Here is a 20,236-nt window from a genome sequence, read left to right as displayed (position 1 = left end):
GTATACAAGTCCTGCAATCTCTGCCACATTCCCCAAGCTGTCTTCTCTTCACGAATGCTGAAAAGTAATGAGTCTGACACAGACAACATGATAGTAGATCTTGAAAGCTCATCCATATCTTCCCACTCTTCAGCAGTAAGAGAAGCGGGCATCACACCCCTTTCTTTGATAGGCTTGTGCTGCTTTTTCTGGAGCAACACATTGTAGCACTGGGTTTGCCAAATATCATAATTATGCGAGCCTTTAAGCTTCTTGATGTGAAGCAATGAAGAGCTCTCACCTGTGGTTGCCATAGCAATATGCAACCTGATAATGCCTGACTCCCTGCAAAATGTGCAAACACTGCACCAAAAGCACACAAAGTGCTCACAGTTTTTCTCCCAAGCTTTATCTCCCACTGCGGAAGCAAGAATGCAACTTTTCTCCCACTTTATGTGATGAAAACACCAAAATCTGGTTGCTGCAGATTTTGGACAGCACTTTAAATGTGCTCTTCTGCCCTTCCAAAGTACTGTACAGCAGTACTAAGTGCTCACCAATGATGTACCAAACGTGTACCGGCAAGTTCAGCAGCTGAAATTGAACCTTTTGGTCACTCAAAATAGTGTACAGCCATGCCAAAACATGCACAAAGCTGTGCCAAATCTGTACCAGCAGGTACAATAGCAATAAATGCTCTCCTGGCTGTCCAAATGAGTGAAAATCAGACTTTTACAGTCCTGTACACTACATACAACAGTCCCGAACAGAAATTGGGCAAAAGCCCCTTGACTGCAAGCTGATTTCTGAGGATTCAAGGCATAAATGTCTTGCCTGCTGCTTTGCCAAGCTCAACAAGCATGAAAACTTGAAAAGCCCCTTGATTTAAGATCAATTTCTGATCATACATGGTACATTGACGCACATGAAGGCATCCAGAGTGTTCACGATGCTTCCCCCTGGCCACATATACATCAAATACATGAAAGCCCCTTGATTTACAGGCACATTGAGTGCTTGTAATGGTATCAACACATTATCCACAGCATCAAATACGATTGCCTGCATGCAAATCAACCAAATCGGCACAAAAGCCCCTTGATTTGCAATGCAATTTGCTGCAATTTAGCCCAAATGTGTGATTTCTCACATCATACAGCATGTATGAGTGCTTAATTGCACAATTACATCAAAAGTCCCAAATTTCGACATCCAATTTCCTGCAAATTGATCCTGATTGTGACCAATGTCACCCAATTTTGCCAATTTTGCTCAAAAATTGAGAAATTCGGCACCTGTACCTGCTCAATTGATTGAATTGATAAGAAATTTCCAAAATTGAAGGCAAATACCTCTTAATTTTTTGAATTTCTCTGATCTGCAGGCTGAATTTTGTTGTTGCAGGAAATCTGATGCTGCTGTTCGTGGAGACCTTTGTAGTCGGGCATTGGATGACAGGCGAATGACATAGCTGGCTACTGCTCAATAGATGCCCAAGGTGTGAGCATAAGAGCTGCTGTGCATCGGGCTCAAGAGAGGCGGCTTTACACAGGTGACTTTGCAAGCAATGGCAGCCAGAAAGGACATCTAAGCAGTGTCGTGTGTACGGCTGAGGCTGGGTGCTGGCTGCGCCTGCAGGGCAGCGTGGTTGTGCTGCTGGGCAAAAGAGATCCTGACGCCAGCTGCTGGGCAGCGTGGTTGCACCTGGCTGACCCCCACGTTCAACGCCTGCCGGCTATAGGCGCCTGAATGGCTGGGCATTTCTGGCTCAGTTGCCTACGCGCTTGATTGTTTTACGCCGTCAAACGCCTGTAGCCGTCTTCGCCTGATAGCTCTACGCTATCTTCTCCACCTTCGCCTGGGAGAACTGAGGGCAACTATGGTACCCGCAATGGTACCTCTGGCTTGGGCTATGGCACAGCTGCTGCTGCTCTCTCAACCCACCTGCCTGCGACTGGTCACACAGTTGACTAGTAACCAGCACTGCACAAAGGCGACCAGAGACAAATTCTGATGCAGCACGCAGATCCGTACAGCAGCACACGCCTGTTCTCTGCAGCGACAAACCCTAGAAAAAATAACCTGCTCTGATACCAGTTGATGGGAGAATTAGGGTTAGGTCATGTGGGAGACATACACAGAGAAGCAAGGGAGAGAGAGAGAGAGAGAGAGAGTTGTGGGGATAAGTCAACTCATCAATAGCATGAGTGTGTGACTCCCCTATCACACATGTATATTGCACTAGTACACATAGTGCACTTAGTACATTAAAAGTACTAAGTGTACTATGTACTATAACTTATGGGCTTGTACACACTATAAGGGTGGGCATAATGCCTTTACCCCAACACTGGCGACCAGAGTGCAGACGGCAGGCAGTTTTGCAGATTCAGGCGGCTGCTGGCAGGTGCTGACCTGTACGGAATAGGGGCTGCAGGCGGGTACTCTACAGAACAGTACGGTCACTGCCATCTGGTGCAGGTGGGTACTGTGCAGGACAGTACAATAGCAGCTATCTGACACAGACGGGTACAGTTGCTGCAAATTCTTCTAACGCAAGCAGCAGTTGTACGTACAATGCTGTACGGGCTGGTACAGTGGAGTATTGCTGACCTGTATGGACAGGTACAGTTCTGTTCAGTACTGAACAGTAGCAGGCGGCGCATTTCCAACTGCAGGCGGTGCTTTATCAGAGCATAGTTGGTGAATCACTCAGGTGGTTGCAGGGAGGAAAGTACAGACACTCTTTGGCAAGTACAGACTGGTACGATCAATCCCACGGGTGCAAAACCACGCATTGAATTGGTAAGCTCTGAACTTGTCCATCTTTCTTTCTTTCCACTCGCTTATGTCTGCTGCAGAGTTGTGGGTCATCTGGCCCCTGGCAATTTGAAAGGGTGGAAACAGAGACTGGACAGTGGATGTATGTTTGTACTAAGTTGTGAAACCATGTTCATGGAATATGCCAGATGTATGCTCAAGGCTGCCTTGCTGAATTGTCTTGGTTGATCAGAGGGAAGCACAGTGTGTTGCTTTTGTGGGACACAGATCTGTGTGTGTGAATCCTCTGTGCTAAGAGGTCTTGAGGGCTGCCAGATTGGACATACAGGTTTATTCTCCTGGCTGGCTTTGTTGTACTCAGTTTTACATCTCATTGAATTTGAATAAAGAAATACCGAAAGGGGCGCCAAGCTTTGGGGCCAGCAGGTGTCTATTTCATTTCAGTTTTGGGGCATTCTAGCTCCAGTTAATTTTGTTATTTATTTGGACTACAAGTGGAAGGGTGACTGCTAGTCCACCGCACTTTGGTTTCTACCACAGGCCGGTTTCAGAGTTAGCACTAATTTATAAGTGAGTGTGTACACACTTCATTAAGTTTTGGACGACTAAAACTCACTTATAAATTATGACCAGCCCGGTGTTCACACCCTGATGTCCCTAGGTGGACATAACCCAATGTCCACCACCTAGACCTTATCCCCTTTGTACAAAGGGAGTGACCACCACCTAGACCTTATCCCCTTTGTACAAAGGGAGTAACCAGCCATGTGTCCACTCTAGCTTGCTCCACAAAGCACCTGCCTGCCACCTACACTGGACAACTCACCACCTCACTCCTCTCTAGAGATTGGCGTCCCCTCTGGCTTTGTGGAACACCACCAACAAACCTCCTAGGAGCTCTTCCCGATCTTGTGTTCCTGGCCTTGGGCTTCGTATCTGTGCACTTTCCTGTACCTTGGACCTGTACACCATCATATGGGACTGAATCAGCGTTTAGCCTTGCTGAGCCTAATGCTCTAATACCAATGTAACACGCGGAAGCTCTGAGAGTCTTCTTTCAGCCCTAAACACCACTTAGAACATGCTGATGCAAAAACGCAAACTGAAGGGAGAGTAGAGAGAGAGAGAGAGAGAGAGAGAGAGAGCTGGAAATTCAGTATATTCATATGGTACAAAAAGGTACCCCTAAATCTACAGCCATGGGCTGCCTTCATGAAAAGGTGGAAACACCCCAAAATAGTCCTAATGCTGGACCCACTCCCTAGTGGAGTGAATGAATCTATCAATGAGCACATGCGCCTATTTATAGGCCCTTGGACAAAAGGAGTGCTGGCCGACTGCTGATCGGCCAGCCGACTAGGCATTTAATGCAACTTCAGTTCACGGCCTGTGCCCCTCCTGCAGCCGACAGATCTTCTGATACAGCCGACAGGATCCTTGTTCTTCTCCAAGCCCACACTAGCCAAAACAACAGCATGCTCCTAAATTCTGGTTTCTTACCTTTTTTTGGCTGCCCCTTCTGGACTAGCGTCAGGATATGTCCATGGGCAAACCTGCACATGACAGCAAGACTGTTGTATCTTTTTGTACTATATGTTATACTGAATTCTCAGGTATCTCTCTCTCTCTCTCTCTCTCTCTCTCTCTCTCTTCTGCATGCGTTTTCGCATCAGCATGTTCCCAGATGGTGTTTAGGACTGAAAGAAGACTCCCAGAGCTTCCGCATGTAACACAAGAACTCGAACAATGGACCTCGCCTTACTCCAGACCAGAAGGCTCTGGCCAGTAAGACAAGTGATAAGATCAATCCTCAAGAGTAGGAACAATATAAGGAGGAGGGGCAGTGTTTCTTTTGTCGTACAAAAGGACACACTTCTAAGGCCTACTCAGACTACCACACCGGCCTCAACAGCTCCCATAGTGAGGCAGCCTCCCACACCGACCCCCCTAGGTTGTAGCTAGTCCTCCAACCCCCACACCTTCGGTTAGCACCACTGTCAGTCGAGAGCTCGAACATAGCAGAAGGGCAACCGTGACCCGAAGTATGAACGAAACGAATTGCTCACGACTTTTGGCTACATAGGGAGCCATAGAGTCGTCGTCTTCTTTGACAACGGCAGTACAGAGGACATGGTCACGGAACAAGTTGCTCGGCGAGCCTGTTTTTTGTTGATCTCAGTAGATAAGAAAGTCGAGGGATTTAGCACAAGCATAACGAGCCCGGAAAGGCATGCATGTGCAGTGATCTATATTCAAACAACCCAGACAATGACGAGTGCTTCTGAGAAGTACAAAGCCCTACATAACCAGTTCCAGAAGATCTTTCTTCGAGACAACTTGCCTCCCAAACTTTCCCCATCTAGACCGGAGGACCATAAAATTGAGCTCCTCCCAAGTTCCGAATCCCTAGTAAGTTTCCATATTGCCTGAGCAAGGCCATGGAGACGGAATGGATCGTCAACTCCGAGCTGCTCCAATTTGGTTTCAAACGCACTAGTATGTCTCCATTCGCAGCCCCGATTCTTTTCATGAAAAAGAAGAATGGATCCCCTCGGCTTTGCATAGATTATCGAGCGCTCAATAAGCTGACAATAAAGAGCAAGTTCCCTATGCCTCAGATTGATTATGTCTTAGAGAGACTGAATAGAGCAAAGGTGTTTTCAAAAATGGATACCATCAAGTAAGAATTGTGAACGGGGACATCCCCAAAACTACATTTCGAACTGAACGGGCATAACAAGTTCGTGGTCAAAAACGCCCCAGCTACGTTTAACCACATGATGATGCGGGTTTTCATGGACTTGATAGGAAAGTGTGTCTTCATCTTTTGGACGACATACTGATTTTTTTAGCTCTAGAAGAGCAACATGACATTGACATCAAAAAAGTGATGAAATTGCTTGAAAGCAACGAGCTTTATGTCAACGAGAAGAAATCAAAATTTTATTTATACGAGGTTCACTACCTTGGATATATAATTAGTGCAAAAGGCATCCGATTAGACCCGGCAAAGGTGGTGGAAATCCTTAATTGGGAGATTCCAGAAATAGCATATGACATTAGGTTGTTTGTGGGTATTTGTCAGGCATCAGGCAGCACGACTTTGAGGTTCGCACAGATCACCAAGCTTTGTGTTGGCTTCAGACAATGCCAAGTGCAAATTGGAGTGACCGTCGACACAACTGGAGCCAAATTTTCCAACAATTTGGTGGAATGATGGAGTATCTTCCGGGCAAGGCCACCCAGTGGCCGATGCCTTGAGCAAGAAAGGAACCGTCCCATGTCCAATCCACACGGATGGAATTTGTTGGTACAAGACTAGATGAAATGAAGCACAAGTACACAAATTTTGTGGAATTCGGTACTGAATGGGAACAAGCATTGGACGTTGTCACCATTTGGCCGCCCAAGTGGTCTTCCTCTATTTTCGTACCAAGGTACAGGAGGCCGGGGAGCTTCGTGTCGCCCGTATTGAGGCCACGACTCACGTCACCTACGGAAGGCCAAGCCTCATGTCACCTGTAGTGTGGCCAGGACATGGAACCCACTGTCAAGGATCCCAGTTTAGGCTTCCCACTGAGCCAATTCTATGCTCGGGAAGAACTGCTATTTATAGGTTCCAGGAACGGGAGATATTTCAATTGCATAATGCATATGCATGCATCTCTACCTGCTTGAAACTGTTTTCGCGTGACTTGTTTTCGTGTGAATGCCTGCTATAACATGTCCAGTTCATAGGCAAGGGACGCCCACCCGTGAGCCGTGTGAATGCCCTATATTCTGACATGGTTTGTGGCATGTGAACAAGTGGTAAGTATTCATTTAACACTTGTTTATTATTGTAAAGGCTTTATAGCCTTAGTAGTTCACACTTATTAAAGTTGGGCATCGGCCACTGGCCTAGTGCCTGGGGCCCAAGGATAAAAGTGTGGCCAACCCAAACTATGGGCACCCACACATGGCCTCATAATTGTGTGGACACTTAAAAGAGGTGCCCCCCATTAATTATGGTGGGCTGTGCCACATGACACAAGGGGCTTGGACCCCTCCACCTCCTCTCCCCCATTCTTCTCCACCTCTTTCCACTTTTTCTTCTCCTAGAAGCTGGCGCCCATCTCTCCCTTGTGCTCTTCCCGTTTTCTGCTGGTCGACTGCTCCCTGCAGTACCTTCAGTACCTGCTGCACCTGCAGAACCTGTTGTACCTGCAGTACCTGCAGAACTTACTGTACCTGCAGCACCTACTGTACCTTCTGTACCTGCAGTACCTGCTGCACCTGCTGTACCAGCCACCGTACTTGATGAAATCTTAACTGTACCAGCTGTACTAGCTGAAATCAGAACTGTACCACCTGTGCTTGCTGAAATCATAACTGTACTCACTGTTGTACCTGATGAAACCCGAACTGTACCTGCTGACTGTACCGGTCTCATTGGTGAGTACTGTTTGCGTACCTTCTTCTACATTGAGTACCAAGTTGTGTACCACATCTTCTACAATTACCTGTTCATGTACTTGTAGAGTGTTAGCACCAGTTTGTGTGCCTACACTTGGGAGGACCAAGCCCGTTCCTCTGCAAGTTGTGCGAGCCACGCTCTAGTACGAGAGCGCATGTTCGTGCGTGGTCTAGGAACAACACTTTCGTGTTCACACGACTCCAAGTGTACAAGGGGTCGGAGCTGGTTGTATTGACTCCTTCGATGAGTCCGGCTTCGACAAACTTCACCGGCAAATACTTGTTTGGGTAATATGTCTTCTTATTATGCATTGCATGGATTAGCTGGCTAGCAAGCCCTTGGAACTTTGTATCCAATGGGGGGAGGGGTACCAATTGGGCACACGCCGACAGATGGAGCACAGGAGTGCAAAGCGCGTGGAGCGGAGAGCTCCACCGTGCAGTCGGTCATTGTCCTTGGGGGAGACAAGCCCTGGTGGTACGAGACACCAGAGGAGCACGATGGCAGGACACTCGCGAGGGCATGACACTCTAGCTCGTGGCTCAGTGGGGACGGCCAAGATTGTGAACCTTGCTCATGGCTGTCATGGTTGGGTGGCAAGTATGCCTGCACCCAAATATGTTTCTTCTGATTTGCTTTCTAGGGTTAGGGTTTTTTGCTTTGTCTTGCATTTCATGGCTGTATTGCAGGTTCCCCTCTCGAAGAGATTGTGGGTTTTGACAGACGGCAGTCCTCTTTGCTTATCTTCACCATCGACACCACTCGGGACGGTAGCCCTCTCGGCTCCTCACCATCACTCAGGTATTGCAGCACCCTTGTCACGAGAGCTTGCACCACCACCACTCGGGACAGCATCCCTCTCTGCTCTTCATCACCACTCAGGTACCGCAGCACCCTTGTCACCAGAGTCTGCATCCCTTCCGCTGCTCACTACCACCTTAGAGTGCCTCTACATCCACCGACGCCAGCCTTCGAGACCGACCACCTCACGGAGTGCCTTTGCCTCACATCGACGCGAGCCTTCGTCACCGACCGTGCTTTAGCTCTGACATTGTCTTTGCTTCTGCACTGGTCTTCTTCTACTCAGAGTCATCTCACATCAGAGGGCTCTTGTACATATGTTCACTCACCATTATATATAGACTCACTCACCTATTTCATGCTGTGTTGTTTTGCTCTGATCTCTCGTACATCTATTCCTTTTGACCTTGGCCCAATTGAGAGGCAGCTTCAGCTTCATGGAAACCTCATTGGTCTTCTTTAGAATGGAAAAGGATCCAAAGCTTCGAAATGGCAACTTTGGGCAACGCTTGCCCACCTGTTTCAACCTTTGCTTCATTATCCTGAGATATATCCAATCTTCTTATGAGAAGATCACATCTCTTTTGTTCTTGTTGGCCTACACTCTTGGCCTGTCGAGTGTAGGCCTCTTGTGCTTTAGCCAATTTATCTTTCAGAGACTCCAAAATCTCTTGGTAAGAGTTCGTCAACATGTTAGCTTCAGGCACCGAGGATGATGTCTTGGTCAGAAAAGATTAGAACTGTCTTCCAAATGCGGCCTTGTATGGAGTCCTGCCAATACCTAAGAAAACGACTCATTCAACACAACTTGAAGGAAAGGCAAAAATTGTTCCTACTTACCTTACTGGTCGTGAACATAACACTTTTAGCACGTCGAATGCCAATCAATTGTAAATCTTCATTTGGTGAGCGGAATGCACTAGAAAAATTCAACTTAGTCCCAAAGTTATCAAATAATGTCCTTAAGAAATGACTGGTAAACTTGGCATATCGATTTGACACAATAGTTTTGGGTATGCCACCTATGGGGTACTAATGCCCGATAAACAACATAGCAACATCTTTAGCAATCATGTTAGCCCTACAAGGAATAAGCATAACAAATTTGCTAAAACAATCAACAATTGTCAAACATTGCGTATTACGCTTATCCGAATTGTAAGGCAAGTTCGCCACAAAATCCATCGAAATGTCCTGAAAAGGTCTTTCGGGAATGGCTAAAGGCTGTAACAACCCTATCTTCTTCCCACGAGGAGCTTTCACTTTTTCACAAACTAAACATTGTTGCATATGAGTGAACACGTCTTGCCTCATTCTTGGCTAATAAAGTCGAGTTTATGCCCCTATGACCACCAGTAATGGCATCATGGACATTGTGGAGAAGAGTTGCCTACAATTGTTTCAACATGTAAAGTCGACCTTTGTAGAAAAGCCAACCATCGCATATCAAGAAATGGCATGGTCATGTGGTGTTTGAAACTACACCAACTAAGTGTGAACGTTCTTGGACACCGTCTCATGAACAATACGCTCATGAACACTAAAATGAACTAGCCACAATAAACATAATCACTGAAAGATACATCATTGCTCAAGACAATCTGCAAAAGAGAAGCACTGCATAGTACACCACCACTAGGGTCGCAAACGGGCTGCCCCCCTCCCCCTCTTTCTCAATATTGAAGTATATTATTCGAGTATTTTATACCCCTCCCCCCAATAAATAGGAAAGGAACGCCCAAAAAGCACATGCTATCAATAGTGGACTAAAAAGCACATGTCCGCCCACAACATATCACACTCTAGCTCGCCAATCTGCCTGCCCCTAGCGTGCACATGACACCATCCCGATGAGGTGAGATGGTGAGCAGAGAGGGCTATTGTCCCATGGTAAACAGTAGAAGAAATACGATGGTGTGCTGTAGCAGAGAGTGAGTTGCTGTCCCAAGATATATACTGATGATAAAACATTGAGGTGTTGTACTATGTAGCAAAGGGTGGGCTACTGTCCCGAATAAAAAACTGAAGATAAAACACTGATGTGTTGAAGTGTAGCAGAGAGGGTTGTTGTTCCATGAGCTAAAGATAAAACGTTGATGATATGTATTAGAGAATGGGTTGTTGTCCCAAGGTATCCTGCTGAAGGAAAAACGCCGCAAATATGTTGTCAACGAAGATGTGCTGATGTAGGGTAGGCGCCAGCAGTAGCAACAACACCAGATAGATGATGTGGTACCAGATATGTCTATGAAGTGGTACAAGTGATGAATGGTGAGGCAAATGCTATATATAGTCAAGGGGGCTGCTGGTTAGCCAATGAAAGGGCAATCGGCCAGCAGCAAGACACAAAAAAATGGATAAAATCCAATAAATCCAAAATAATCCAGATAAATCCCCTTTTTAGGGCTGGACAAAATGCCATTTTCAAACACCCCCCCCCCCAGGCCAAAAAGGGGACCATGAGAGAAGATGGAGGATGCCAAGGTCCCACACACACTGGCAGAAGGAATGTATTGCCCTGTGGAAGCAAAGGGGGAAAAAGTCACAGAGGGCGATCGTGACAACAAAGGTAGTGCAGGTGAGTTGATGTAAATAGATTGATCATCTCCCAATGTGAGATCATGAACGGGGCTCTCCTCTAAGTACGAAGTCCCATTCCCTATGTGGTCCAAATCAGAGTTTGGAGAATCAACTTCTCGTGAGAAATATTGGTCCTCCAAGAGTGCGGATAGACGATCCATGCTGTGTGCTCTCCAAGTCTTCAATCCCTTTGCTCACAATAGCTTTGATAGCATGTGAAGGCAAAAGGACGAAAAGACCAGATGTACGAGAGATCAGAGCAAAACAACACAGCATGAAATAAGTGAGTGAGTCTATATATAATGGTGAGTGAACATATGTACAAGAGCAGTGCAAAAGCAAAGTCGATGTCGGGGCTAAAGCATGGTCGGTGACGTCGATGTGAGGCAAAGGCACTCCGTGAGGTGGTCGGTCTCGAAGGCTCACGTCGATGGATGCAGAGGCACTCCGAGGTGGTGGTGAGCAGCCGAAGGGATGCAGACTCTAGTGACAAGAGTGTTGCGGTACCTGCGTGGTGATGAAGAGCAGAGAGGGCTGCAATCCTGAGTGGTGCAAGCTTTGGTGACAAGGGTGCTGCGATACCTGAGGGGTGGTGAGGAGCAGAGAAGGATGCCATCCCAAGTGGTGGTGGTGCGAGCTCTGGTGACAAGGGTGCTACAATACCTGAGTGATGGTGAGCAGCAGAGAGGGTTGTCATCCCAAGTGGTGTCGATGGTGAAGATAAGCAGAGAGGACTACCGTCCCGATGAGGTGAGATGGTGAGCAGAGAGGGCTGTTGTCCCATGGTAAACAGTAGAAGAAATACGATGGTGTGCTATAGCAGAGAGTGGGCTGCTGTCCCAAGATATGTACTGATGATAAAACGTTGAGGTGTTGTACTGTGTAGCAGAGAGTGGGCTCCTGTCCCGAAGTGTAACCTGAAGATAAAACACTGATGTGCTTAAGTGTAGCAGAGAGGGCTGCTGTCCCATGATCTGAAGATAAAACGCTGATGATATGTAGCAAAGAATGGGCTGCTGTCCCAAGGTATGCTGCTGAAGGAAAAACGCTGTAGATATGCTGTCAACGAAGATGTGCTGGTGTGGCAGCAGCACCACCACCAGATAGATGATGTGTTATTGGATATGTCTATGAAGTGGTACATGTGCTGAATGGTGAGGCAAATGCTATATATAGTCAAGGGGGCTGCTGGTCAGCCAGTGAAAGGGCAGTCGGCCAGCAGCAAGACACAAAAAATGGATAAAATCTAATAAATCCAAAATAATCCAGATAAATCCCCTTTTAAGGGCAGGACAAAATGCCATGTTCAGACATTCCTCACGAAGTTTCAAGACCGAGGGACACATGAAGCAGTGTGGCTTGACAAGCACTTCTTTGAAGATAACCCAGCATTATTGACAGGCTATTTGGAGGCTTTGTGGCTTCCATCAAGTTAAGCAGAAGGGAATGTCACATGCATCCCACTCTTGGGACGCCACGGCCAGCCCCAAAAGGCCTTTTAAGCCAGTCAGCCAGCCTCCACAGCATGGCCAGCACCAGCAGAGCAAGGGCAGCCAACATGTGAAAGGCGCCCATTATATATGGTGTGGTAAACAAGTTGTGGGAATTATCCCTGCATGCCGACCCCTCCTAGAGCAAACCGACTAGCATCACGGATTAGCATATAAGCATGGATTAGCCCAAGGCTTTATTCATCTCATTATTCACAAAGTGCTGAAGGTATTCAAGGGCCAAGACAGCCAAGGGAATCCCCAAGAAAAGGTGAACTTGAAGGTCAAGAGTCAAGTATCTCACGCTGCAGATTTACAGCCAGGTTGTGCGTATAGATTTGAGTCTTTTTCTCATCATTCAATAAGGCAGATACACCATCCTTGGTGGGGGCCATACAGAGGGTATTTGGGACCCGATCGGGTGTACGTCTTTATTGTGATTCTCTCTCTCTCTCTCTCTCTCTCTCTCTCTCTCTCTCTCTCTCTCGCACTCTTACTTCCGCTACATTGTGCAATTGTCAGGAACCAAGATGCTGAATATTCATTATCTAAAGAATAATCCTGTGTTTAAGCTTCCGCATGTTACAATTTCTACAGTACAAAAAGGTACAATATTCAGATTGCCTTTAGCAACCCCAAAAGTCCTATCTATTGACCTGCCCTGAAGTGAGGAGTCAGATGACTAATAATGAACAATGTTGTGCCTTTTTATAGGCCCTTGGCAGCCATGCTATCTGGCCAACTGCTGTCGGCCAGCTCAAAAGACACAAAAACCCATAAAAACTGCCGACCTAAGGTAAACCTCCTGCAATGCCTGGCCGACCTGATCCTGGCCCACAAAGCTGCCTTCCGGTGTCTGTTAGAGGCTGCTACTGCCCAAATCCTATTGTTTATCTGTTGCTAATCAGGGATCCGCAATGTCCATGTGTGTGCACATGCCAGCAGATTTCGTTGATGTTTTCCCTGCGGAATTGCCTCATGGTCTTCCATCCAGTCGGTCGGTAGATCATAAGATTGACTTGATTCCAAGGCCTCAACTTGTGAGTATTGCACCTTCCAGGGTAAGCCAGTTAGAAGAATATGAGATTCCCTGGCAATTGTTGGAACATCTCAAGATGGGATAGATTTGCAAAAGTAAATCTCCCTGAAAGACAGGAGTTGGCAGATGTTCGTGAATTATAAAAAGTTTGAACAAAGTTACGATAAAGAATAAGTATCTGCTTCCCAGTGCAGATGATTTACTAGATACGTTGCAAGGTGCCGCCGCTAGCCACAACCCACAAGCTACCTCCTAGGCCACACTTTGTCCATCCATGTCGCATGGCCAACCCAACCTGCACATGAGATATGTCCTTGGGACAGCCCAAACCGGCCACAATTTGTAGCCTGCTTATGGCACAGACCACCTGCCTTCATCTCATCCATCCAACATCGCCCTACCTACACCTCTGGAAAGTGTTGACAACTCCTCTGATCACCTAGCTGAAAGTGAGTGGTAGTCATGAGATGTGTCATCAGATGCATGCTTTGAATTCCCATATCATGGCATTCAAAGCACAAGCCCTCTTTCATCAGACATTCTAGCTTAACCATCTCCACGAAACCATGGTCTGACCTCCCTCCCTTCATCTACCTGACTACTACTTCATCCGCCTGAGCATTAAAAACAAGTTTTCTGCTCACCTCAACAGTGTGAACTGGCTGGAACTGACTGATAAATGTAAGGTCAGGTTTTTTTAATTCCATCTCATGATACTTAAAATAGCCACCATTCCTTAAAAATTTTGAGGAGCCTCTTCCTCAAGACGAGAATGTTACTCCTGAAATAAGGCCTCCCATTGCTGTTGCGTGCTTGCAACATGGTAAAGAACAGCATAGTTCAGATCATAATGTCTCAGGGGTAGAAGAGATGGGAGAAGAAGAAAATATCGAAGAGAAAGGAGCAACAGAATCTTGAAACGGCATGTAAAAAAACTCCCGTCTCCATAATGCAAATTCTCCATGGACCAAATGGCAAAGCAAGAGGCAAACGCAACCGAATGCCAATATACTTACGATAGGTTATGCAGCAAGTTGTCTGCCTATTTAAAGTTTTCCCCTGCCCTCTTTCGGATAGATCTGGTAGCTTAATGCCTAGTAGCCTACAGCCCTCACCATGCTAGACATATGGCATGGAGCGGCCCAGTAGAGAATGCACACAACATTACAGAACTCACCCTGCTAACCACAGAGAGCTTGTGGCAGTGCGTCCGAAAAATGTAGAGGATGCACATGACACATGTCAACCACGACATCCCTTCATGGTTGACATCCATTGCACATTTACATGATCATTATTCATCATCTCTGCGCATGTATAGAGGTTTTCCATTCCCGCTTAGGGGGTGGAACCTTTTCTCAAGTGGTTAGAGCTTGCTACAAACTATTATAAGACCATGCAGCCTGCCAGCCATATTATAAAGGCAGTTCTGGGGCATTTTCCATGCATGCTCCGATACTCCAGCTCTCCTCTCTCAACATACATTTTGCAGCACAATCCGGAAAATTCAGCAATCATGGCTCCTTTGCTCTACCTTTTACCTAGTTTCCAGGCTGGGCAGTTCAGCCAAGGTGCTTCAGTACACAAGCTAGACAGTGTCTACAACTACTCCTGCTTGAACATCTCCTAGAGTGTTAAACTGTCAAAAGTTGTAAGCATCCTTGTACATCAATATTTCTAAGCTGACCATTACGACTTCACAAATGTTCACGAATGTTTTAGCTCGTGACCTCTAACAAGTGTGTTAAAAGATTCACTACCCTCATGCACACAACAAACTTAAGAGCTGCTGATCAGTGCTAGTGCAGAAAGGAACTAGCACCTGCTTGTACTACCTGACCCAGAGTGAGAGACTCATCTACAAGAACAGAGGCACTCACATAAGGTACTTGATATGATAACAAAAGTGTGCTACATGCTTGCTTCAAGTAGACTGTATATTTGCTTTGAGATTAGACCTCTCTTCTATATCGTAGTCTGTAGAGCCTAACACTATCGCCTTATCCTATGGGCATTGTAGCACTGCAGACTGCATGTCTCTAGTATGAATGAGAAATGTCAATCACTCATCCCTGCCACCTAATAGTTCTGACTTCCAGCCAGCCACTAGGCATAAAATGATGACAAATCAGCATTAGTTGGGAAGTTTTCCAGCCTGCACAAAGCATAGCCTCTTGGTGCAACTTGGATATCTCCTCCTGTTTATTGAAGCCTCTTGAGGCAGAAGCAAATGAGGAAAACCCTTGCAGCATCACAAGAATCAACTAAATAAAGATTGCATACATCGCAACAATCGGTAGAATAATAATGCACACATTGCAACCTGCCACATTCATCCCACATGTAACCAAGCAGAATGATCAATTGGTATAACCTTCTGCATGACCATGGCCGACTGCTAATGCACAGGTTTAAAGTGATTTCATGTTGGAGTGTTTAGGTTTATGTGAGCTTTGATATGACAGAAATCCTGCACCAGATTTCTTTGTCCTCTCAATTGAATGCTCTGTGTTTGTATTCTTTAATACTTAAGGAAGCATCGTAACAAAGGCACATCCTAAACTACATGGTCAAGAGGCAGGAGGCCAGCAACCTATCCTGATACAAAGGATTGTTAAATCTTTTTCTCGCTAAAAGAGGCATGCCAAGGCCTAAAATACACATCAAAAGGCAAGAGGCAGGCAAAATTTGCAACAGAGAACCTCCAATACTCAGCAAGAAAATGCCTAAAATACATGAAAGCGGAGTGAGAGAAAGAAGGCCATACCCGGTGAACAGAGACTGGCGGAGGAGGGCAGAAACCCTAAAGGGTGGCAAGTTCGCCATGGCTCAACGCATCATGCCAGTAGGTTCTGTGTAAAAGATGCTCCCTGTTCTTTCTGCCTGAGAAGTGAAGCGAAGCTTTGATGGAGGGAGCAATCTCCTCCTGTGGAATGTTAGGGTACGATCAGCTTCAACCGAGCTTGAGTCGAACAAGAAACAGAGTCAGTTCTGTTGAAGAAGGCGAGTATCGGCGATTCGCAGACGCTCACTTGGCCTGTTGCGTTGATTTGTTGTTTTTCTTTTTTTCTTTTTTTTTGGGAGGCGAGGCAGATGAGAAAAGGAGAGGAAACGCTCTCACCAAATGCAGAGCGAGGAAACTTAATGAGGAAGCGGCAAAGAGGGCTACCCATTATTCCCATATACAGTTCACTTGTGTCCGGCGGCCCAAATTGCTGAGACTTGTGTCCCCACCCCTCTTTGAAAGTTGGAACCCACCTCCAAACAAATAAAACGAATCTCTCTCTCCCCCCTTGCTAAGTACACGTTCACACGCTAGGGAGGATTCACAATTGTAGCCTTGTGAACCACCCTCCATGTAACTTAAGTGCTTTTATCTATGCGTATGCACATTCTCCCATTAACAAAATCCCATCCCTCCCTGTTGCACGTGCACACCCCCTTGCTCGAGAGCTACTCTATAGCATGTGAACCATTGATGTCCAAAGCCTCGATGTATATGAATGAGATTGGCATGCCCGTAGAAGAGAGAGTAATATGTACACAAAGGAGATTGGGATGAGAGTGCGAATTTTTTATCATGCAACACCTCTTTGCACACTACTAGAGAGTTAATTCTCTTCATTGTCATTTAATCCCACTAGAGCATGAGATGCGGCTTGACAATAGAAGAGCTTCAATTTGTGTAATATGTAATAAGAGTGTCCAAGTTGCATGGTCCTTTCATGCTACTAGAGCACCCCACACATAAGGATGGTCAATATACAACATAACTTTTTCCACTTGGTTTCTACCATGCATTTTTTATCCAAGCCACACAACAACTACACCCTTTTGGAACCAAACTTACAGTATGTTTAAAAATTTTATCCAAGCCACACATCTATGTAATATATCACTTTTAGCCTTTCTTCGTTGCATAACCATAATGGATAGCTTCTTCTTTGCAAGCTCCCAGCTTACAAAACATGAAAACGTGCAAAAACATAATTGGATACATAATAGAGAAATAAACTTGAAACAAAATAAAGAAGAAGAAGATTGTGGACTTAATACAATAGGGTGCAAAATGAAGTAAAGTCCATAAGTATGCATAGAAATTGGCATACAAACACAAAGTCATTAAATAAATTATGGATAAGGAGATTTTTACACATAAGCCTCACCTACTTCCATATAACCTTTACTTTCTCTATGTTTTTCTTGTTTCCTTTTTTCAACTCACATTAGCCAAGACACATTTTTAGGTGCAACTTTGTGTCTTCCAAGGCCTGTAGCCTAACACAATTGTACATGGACTTGCTAGTCAACATGTTTGGGATCCTTGACAAGAGTGAAAAGGAACCTTCTCGTAATTGATGGAGTTAGCCTTCCAATTTGGTGTTCCACTTGACTATTCCTAATCAACATTGCTAAGTTCTTTAGAGGCTCAAGTTATGTCAAGGAATTTGGCCAAGTCAACAAGTCAAAGAGTGTATGTAAGTCTATCAACTAATTGTGTTAGAAGTGTCCTCTACTTTTATAGTGATAAATGTCTTGTGATTTGGAGCTAAAACATGCTCAAGCTATGTCAAGGAATTTGACGAAGTCAAAGAGTCTATGTAAGTCTATCTACTAATTGTGTTAAAAGTGTCCTCTACTTATATAGCGATAGAAGTCTTGTGATTTGGGGCTAAAAGGTGCTTTAAGTTATTAGAGCCAAGATTTTCATTGAACTAGCTCCTCTTAGGTAGCTTTGGTGGTCACACCCTCATTCTAAAGCCGATGGATTTCATATTTTGCTCTCTTAAGCTTAGCTTTGAGCTAGGTGTTCTTATCTGGGGGGGGCTTAAATAGCAATTATTGGGAGTGGCTAAGTTTTTGGTGCTCTTCTTGGATATATTCATCCTGCTCATGATCTCTTGTTGTTACCAGAGGATGTGGCACTCGAAATTTTTGAAGATTGGGGGAGGAGAGAGATCTTAAGCACTTGCAACCACAAACACACTCTCACAACAATGGAGAAGACACACCTAGATGGAAGGCTGAAATCTTCTTACTTGTTGCTCTCAAAAGAGGTTTACAAAAGATAAGTGAAAACCAACATAACTAGAGTACTATGTATAAGCGGTCCATAATGTGAAAACACTAAAAGTAGGTGAACTAGCAAGATAAATGTGCCATAACTTAGTTGGACTAGTATGGGTAGTGCAGTTGTAGAATCACTGGAAAAGATCCATCATGTTAGCTATCGAACATGCTAGTGGTGTAAAGGTGGAACGATCACCCAGGCACGTCATGAATATCAACTCGTGTTGAGCTCGACTTCTCAACACTCCTCCTCAAGTTCAGTTCCATCTCTAAGGCTCTAAGCATAGTGCAAAATTTATGAAGCTTCTCTGCTCCCAAGGCCTTGGTGAAAATATCAGCTACCTTCTCCTATGTGTTGATGTACACGAGATCAACATCTCCCGCCCCACAAGACCTTCTCTCTGATGAAGTGACCATGGACCTCTATTATTCTACACATGAAACATTGGGTTCCTAGCTAGATGTACGCTACTAAGGTTGTCAAACGATAGTTGATAACTTGCATGTCCACATGCAGTCCCCCCAAATCTCCAAGTAGCTTATGTGACCAAGCTACCTTACATGCTACCATCCCTCAGCACCCCTGTACTCTTACCTCTATACTCGACAAGGTATTGTTGGGGCTGCTTCTTGCTCCATGTAACAACACCACTCCCTCATAAAAACATAAACCCACTAATAGATCTTCCATCCCATATGCTACGAGCCCAATCATCAACATTACTGTATCCATACACCTGTAAGTGTATACCAACCTCATAGAAGAGGCCATAATCCATTGTGGACCTCACATAGCATAGTGTGTGTTTCACGCTATCCAAGTGCGACTCCCGCTAGTAGATCTTATGTCCAAGTGCTACTAGTCCAATCAGCATTAGTGTATCCATATAACTGCAACTCTAATAGAAGTGGCCATAATCCACTGTGGACCTCACGTACCATAGTGTGTGCCTCACACCATCCAAATGTAACTTTCAAGGAACCTAAATAAATTGGCTCTCCAACCAAACTATACAGTTCATGTCTAACTTGGTGATTATCATGTAGATCAAGTTGCCCACTATCTTCCTGTACATAGTGGCATTCTCCAACCCAACTATGTAGTTCATGTCAAACCTGGTGATTATCACGGTGATCAAGTTATCCACTATCTTCATGTACATAGTGGCATTCTTTATAATTTCACTTATGTTTGTACTCAGCTCGCCATTCTGATCCAACGGTACAGAAATGGGCTTACAGCCAAACCCATACTATATTTGGACAACATGTCCAATGCATATTGTCGTTGTGATAGCCATATGCTTTTAGGCATCCTGATGACCTCAATGCCAAGAAAGTATCTCAGCTCGTCCAAATACTTTATGTAAAACTTCTTCTTGAGGAGACCCTTTACATTCTCAACATCCTCTTCATTGTCACCCCCAACAATCAAGTTGTCCACATATATGGTGATGACCACAATCCCCTTATCACTCTTTCGCACATAAAGTGAATGATCGGTAACTACCGTATGAAACCCAATTGTGATAAGATACTATACAATCTGATCATGATATGCTCTCGATGGCTACTTCAAGCCATATAATGCCTTACGTAGCCTGGACACATAGTTTGGGTGACTCAAATTCTTATAACCAGGTGGCTAGTCTAAATATACTTCTTCTTGCAACTCACTATGCAAGAATGCATTCTTTACATCCATCTGATACAAAACTCAAACTTTTGATGCAGCCACTATAATAACAGCTCTCACAATTGCCATCTTGGCAATGGGGCTAAATGTCTCCTCATAATCAATGTCGTAGGTATGAGCATAACCCTTTGGCAACAACCAATCTTGCCTTGGTCTTGCTAATGCTTCCATTTAAGTTGTGCTTCACTTTGTAGACCCACTTACATCTAATAGCCTTTTTATCCTCAAGAAAATGCATCAATTCTTTTATCTTATTTGTATCCAATGCAACCATTCCTTCATCCATGGCTTTTTGCCAGTGTATATGCCCAACAGCATCCTCAAAATAATAGGGGTCAACCTCC

The 20,236-nt window shown here is 45.1% G+C and overlaps 1 protein-coding gene across 1 annotated transcript in view; it reads right to left on the bottom strand.

The window, feature by feature from the left end:
* LOC147616472 (uncharacterized) overlaps positions 1-16,261 on the bottom strand; it is an 87,673-nt gene extending 71,412 nt beyond the window's left edge. The window contains exon 1 of the mRNA XM_086777540.1: positions 15,894-16,261. The gene's annotated coding sequence lies outside the window, so the exon portion shown is untranslated. The remainder of the gene's footprint in view (positions 1-15,893) is intronic.
* Between the last annotated feature and the right edge of the window lie 3,975 nt (positions 16,262-20,236).

This window comes from Cibotium barometz, chromosome 38, assembly GCF_041138505.1.
Source record: "Cibotium barometz isolate CiBa-2024 chromosome 38, ASM4113850v1, whole genome shotgun sequence".
Taxonomy (NCBI): domain Eukaryota; kingdom Viridiplantae; phylum Streptophyta; class Polypodiopsida; order Cyatheales; family Cibotiaceae; genus Cibotium; species Cibotium barometz.
Note: the sequence above shows the minus strand (reverse complement) of the source record. Positions and strands in the feature narration are given on the sequence as shown.